General features: G+C 40.0%; 1 pseudogene; it reads left to right on the plus strand.

Annotated features, from left to right (window-relative positions):
- Positions 1 to 3,246: 3,246 nt before the first annotated feature.
- On the plus strand, positions 3,247 to 4,121 carry LOC118626669 (annotated as a pseudogene).
- The last annotated feature ends 1,875 nt before the right edge of the window (positions 4,122 to 5,996 follow it).

Genomic DNA, 5,996 nt, shown 5'->3' on the forward strand with positions numbered 1-5,996 from the left:
TACCTATTTTTCTCAGCTTTACCAAAATTAGATGTTGAAATTTTTAAATATTTTTGCTAATTAGATAAGGAAAAAATCTTATGGCAGGTTTTAATGTACTTTTTTTTTTATTACCACTGATGTTGAACATTAAAAATATGTTCATTAAATATTTATATATTTTCTTCTGTAAATTGCTTTGCCCATTTTGTAATTGAGGTGTTCTTTTTATGTTGACTTTTATAAGAGTCAGTAGAGCATAAAAATTAGGAGTATGGAACTCAGAAAGAGTTCTACACACAAATCTCTGTTCTACCTATTAGCTATGAGCCCTTGGACATGTTACTTCGTAGCCACTCAGTGTCTCCACTTATTTATTTTGAAAGTGGAAAATAATTGCATGTCTCATATGGGATTATGATGAGATATTGTATGCAAAGTACTTAGTTTGTCTTAACCTAATAAGGTCTCAATAAAGGGTAGCTTTTATTGTATTGAGGTTCTTAACCAACTCTGCTTATAAAGATGCTTTTTCTCTTTCAATTTAGCCTATAGTGTCTTTTATATATTTAATTTAAAATTGTTATATAAACTAATGTGGCTTTTCCTTTATGGCTTATTCCTTTTTCCTAAAACAACCCTTCTATACACCCTGAAGATTAGATAAGTATTTACCTACTTTTCTTAAAAAAATTTTTTTTTTCTTTATTGAATTTAGAGGGAGAAGAAGCGAGAGGGAGAGAGATGGAAACATCGATGAGAGAGAACATCAACTGGCCACCTCCTGCATGCCCCCCACTGGGGATTTGGCCCATAACCTGGGCATGTGCCTTGACTGGGAATCGAACCAGCGACCTCTTGGTGCATGGGGTCGACACTTAATCACTGAGCCACACCAGCCGGACTTACCTACTTTTCTTCAGGGTCTTTTACCATTTTATATTTTACATTTAATTCTTTAAAACATTTGGAATAAATGTTAGCCTTTGGTTAAAGTTAGTATGAAGTTACTATTTGGTATAAATTTTTTCCCTTTCAATTGTTTCAACTATGTTGACTAAGCTATCCTTTTTCCCCAGTTATTTGAAATGCCATCTTTACCAAATACTTCTAGGTTTTCAGCTCGATTCCATTATCAGTCTGTCATTACATGGGCACCATAGCATAGCATATATAGCATATGTGCATTATGTATGCTCTAGCTTTATTGCATGTTTAATATCTCGATGTACTCATCCCCTCTCCCTCCTATTTTTTTTTAACTGCAAGTTTGTTTCTGTTTGTAACTACAAAATTATAGCCTACTCAAGATTTAAATTTTTCTATTCTTCTGTTCAGTGCGGTAGAAAGAACTCAGGCTATAGACTCCTGGGACTAGGATTCCCCACCTGGCTCCACTACTTCCTAGTTGTTTAAGTTGGGCATGTTACTCACTCTCTGTGCGCCTCGGGTTCTCTGTTGAAGTAATCATGTGAAAATCGGCACTTACCCAAAATTCATCTGAAACAACAGGACCAATCTGACCTGAGTCACCTCACTCAGGTCTATCCCATTCTGTAATATAAGCCATTGTTTTAATGCTGCAGAAAATTTCTAAGTCAGTATTTTGATTATAACTGTTTTGTCTTGTCTATTATCAGCATAATATAATTTAAATAACAATAAGAAGTCATGAAAAACTGTATAATAAGCACCTTAAATGCGTACATGGGCACACGTATATAACTCCAGCTGCATAATCACTCACAAATGAATGATGATCATGTAGCAGTTAAGAAATAATGACCTTGATGTGGCACTTTTCTGATTTTTTAAAAAAAGATTACATAGGAAATTTGATGTAACCTTAACACTTCTATTGCATTAACATATGTGTACAAGATGTAAATATTAAGCATCAAATTTTTAAATGTATAGTAACAGTTACAGTTACTTATTAAACTATAAGGCCTTTATTGAATGCCTTATGCATGTCATCTCTTTTAATCCTCATGACAGTACCCAGGTGGCAATTATATCTGTTTTGTAGTTGAAGGAACTGAAGTTTGTCAGATTGGACTCCTGTATTAGTGACAGCCAGTAAGTGATAGAGCCAGGATGGAACCCAGAGCTGTCTCGTGTCCCAGTTGATGCTCTTCCCATGTAATCTGCCACATCCAAGTGTATTTGCAGTTCTTGTTTTTCTTTATAAAATCTAACTTCTGAGAAGATGGAGGAGAAAGAAAAACTCTTCTTTTAGCTGAAGAATGAAACTTGGATGTCAACTTAGGAATAAAACATGATCTAATAAACATGTTATGGCTGTAATCTGTAGGATATATGAAAAACGGATGTAATTATAGAGTAACGATAAATTGGGGGGAAGAGGAATGGATTTGATGTAGAGAGGGCTGTGTATTTTAAAATTTGAATTACCTATATTGCCTATCGCATTCTATAGATAATTGCTTCAAATCGCTGACTTGGATACACATGTTTATGACATCAAGGATAGTCACTTCATGTTAATAGACTTAATGAAACTATTTAATTTCTTCCTTTTAACAAAGTCATTGCATTTTGTTGTAGAGAAATAAGAAAATAGAGATAAGCAGAATGGTAAAAGAAAAAATTCTTCATAATCTTACTTCCTGGAAATAACCACTTTTTGGTGTCCACCCTTCTGTCTCATTAAATTTGTATGAGAGTATAATTTTTATTGTTTATAAAAATGGGATTATATATTTGTAGCCAGCTTTTATTTCACTTAAAAATATATCTTGAGCCCTGGCCAGTTTTGCTCAGTGGTTAGAGCATCGGCCTGTGGTCCCGAGAGACCCTGGTTCGGTTCCCGCTAAGGGCATGTACCTTGGTTGTAGTTTGTCCCCGGCCCTGGTTGGGTCATGTGAGTGGCAGCCACTCGATGTGTCCCTTTCACATCGATGTTTCTCTCTCTCTCTCTCTCCCTCTTACTCTATCTGAATAAAAAAAATGGAAAAATTTCCTCGGGTGAGGATTAAAATATATATATTTTGGTCAATATATATCTGAAGCGCTAGCCAGTGTGGACCAGTTGGTTGGAGTGTTGTCCCATAAACTGAAAGGTTGCAGGTTTAATTCTTGGTCAGGGCACATACCCAGGCTTCAGTTTTGATTCCCAGTTGGGGCGTGTGGGGGTGGCAGCCGATCAATGTTTCTCTCTAAAATCAATGGAAAAAAATCTATATATCTATATATTTATATATCTATATGTCTATATCATGAGCATCTTTTCCAAGGAAACACCAAATGGCATATGACATGGGTGCTGTGGCAGGACCTGGAGCACTGGAATGGGAGGCCCTGGCACTTTGGCATTGCATAGGGCCAAGGTCAAGGGCCAAGGTCATGGGCCAAGGTCACTGCCCGGGTCCGGGGTCAGCCAAGGCCAAGGAGCTTGTGGAAGCAAAGACAAGGACAAGGAATGGATCCCCGTCACTAAATTGGATTGCTTGGTCAAGGACGTGAAGATCAAGTCCCTGGATGAGATCTAACTCTTCTCCCTGCCCATTAAGGAATCTGAGATTATTGACGTTTTCCTAGGGGCATCTCTCAAAGATGAGGTTTTGAAGATTATGCAGTTGCAAAAGCAGACCCTCCCTGGCCAGAGGACCTGGTTCAAGGCATATGTGTCACTGGGAACTACAATGGACATGTCTGTCTGGTGTTAAGTGCTCCAAGGAGGTAGCCACCGCCATCTGTGGGGCCATCATCCTGGCCAAACTCTCTACTGTCCCTGTGCGGGGAGGCCACTGGGGGAACAAGATGGGCAAGCCCCACACCGTCCCTTGCGAGGTGACGGCCGCTGTGGCTCTGTGCTGGTGCTCCTCACCCCTGCCCTTGGGCTCTGACATTGTCTCAGCCCCTGTGCCCAAGAAGCTGCTGCTGATGGCTGGTATGGACGACTGCTATACCGCAGCCAGGGGCTGCACTGCCACCCAGGACAGCTTCGCCAAGGCCACCTTCGATGCTGTCTCCAAGACCTACACCTATCTCACCCCGCCCTCTGCAAAGAGACCACGTTCACCCAGTCTCCATATCCAGAATTCACCAACCATCTTGTAAAGATCCACACCAGAGTTTCTGTGCAAGGGACCCAGGCTCCAGCTGTGGCCACCACATAATTTTATGCAAGAAAAATAAAGTGACTTGAGCCTGTATATATATATATATATATATATATATAATATATATATATATATATATATATTATATATATATATATATATATATATGTGTGTGTGTGTATCCATATATAGATATATCTATATATGTATATATTTTGAACTTTTTAAATAAAATTAAGTATTCTCGAAGTTCATTTTTTTTTTTTTTGTTCAGGTAGAGTGGGAGGGAGAGAGAGGAACAGAAAGAGAAAGAGAAACATCGATGTGAAAGGAACACATCGAGTGGCTGCCACCCGCACAACCGACCAGGGCCGGGGACAAACGGCAACCGAGGTACGCGCCCTTAGTGGGAACCGAACCCAGGTCTCTCAGGACCGCAGGCCAACGCTCTAACCGCTGAGCCAAACCGGCCAGGGCTCGAAGTTCATTTAAAAAATTTAATTATAGTTGGTATATTTATATTAATTTCAGGTGTGCAATATAGTGATTCAACATTTTTATACCTTACAGTGCAATCACCCCACTAATGCTAGTAATCATCTGTCACTGTGCTAATTCATCACAGTATTATTGATCACATTCCCCTGCCTTTTCACCTATTCCTTCACCCGCTCTCCCCGTTGGTTTCTGTCCAGGATCATTTTAATAGGTGTCAAGTATTCATTTCATGGATGTATGGTAGTTTTAATAATTAATTTCAGATTTTTAAATGGGTTGCTTCCAATTGCCTTTACTTGTAGGATTATCACAAATTTGTCTTGTTCCTTTCCAGTGGTTCTCAACCTTCCTAATGCCGTGACCCTTTAATACAGGTCCTCATGTTGTACGTGGGCGTATCTGCATGTGGGCGGACCCGCCTGGAGACGGACAGAGGAGTCGTGTCTCGGTTCCTAAGACCATTGGAAATAAGTGTTTTCCGATGCTCTTAGGCGACCCCTGTGAAAGGATGGTTCGACCCCGAAAGGGGTCGCGACCCACAGTTGAGAACCACTGCTTAGGCTCTTCTCATTCCACTGTCTACACATAGGTGATTACATCCCAACATCCTACCTTACAGCTCTGACAAAATCGTTCTAGCCTACAGATGTTCCCTACACTTGGACAGATAAAGATTAGGCTTTGGAGGCTGCCATAACAAAGTCATACAGACTGGGTGGTTTAAGCAATAGGCATTTATTTCCTCACAGTTCTGGAGACAAAATGTTCGAGGTGAAGGTATCAGCGAGATTGGTTCCTTCTGAGGCCTCGCTCCTTGGCTTGCGCATGCTCTTCTTCCTCTGTCTTCTGTGTATGTGTCCGTGTCTTAATCTATTCTTGTAAGGACACCAGCCATTTGGATTAGGTCCCACCCTAAAGACCTCATTTTACCTTAATTACCTCTGTAAAGGACCTGTGTCCAAATAGTTACATTCTGAGGTTCTGTGGGCTAGGACTTCAACATAGGAATTTAGCAGGGACACAGTTCAGCCCACAACAGAGGTATACACTGGCTTTATTGTAAAAGGTCCCACTGAGGAGGCGATTTGTAGTGTAGCTTTTAAAGTTTTCATGACAGTTTGTTGTTTAACACATAACAGATCTTTAGCCTGTAAGACTCACTGGAGCAGGGTTGTTTCCTGTTGTATGTAGAGCCTGGAACATCATCAGTGTCTACCAACTGCTGGTCGAATGAATGAGTAAATGAATGGCAAGTTTCTTTAGTAATATGAAGTAACATACAGTCAACCTACATACTTACTTTTTTAGCACGTGTTCCATTACTTACCTGAGGTGTGCATATGATAAAGTGACTGAAATTGCCAAGTCCATTGCCTTATAGAAGTCAGTGGTAAAATCACCCCAATACCCTGCTCACGGTGAAATGACACACGA

Source organism: Molossus molossus, unplaced genomic scaffold (genome assembly GCF_014108415.1).
Source record: "Molossus molossus isolate mMolMol1 unplaced genomic scaffold, mMolMol1.p scaffold_m16_p_12, whole genome shotgun sequence".
Lineage (NCBI taxonomy): Eukaryota > Metazoa > Chordata > Mammalia > Chiroptera > Molossidae > Molossus > Molossus molossus.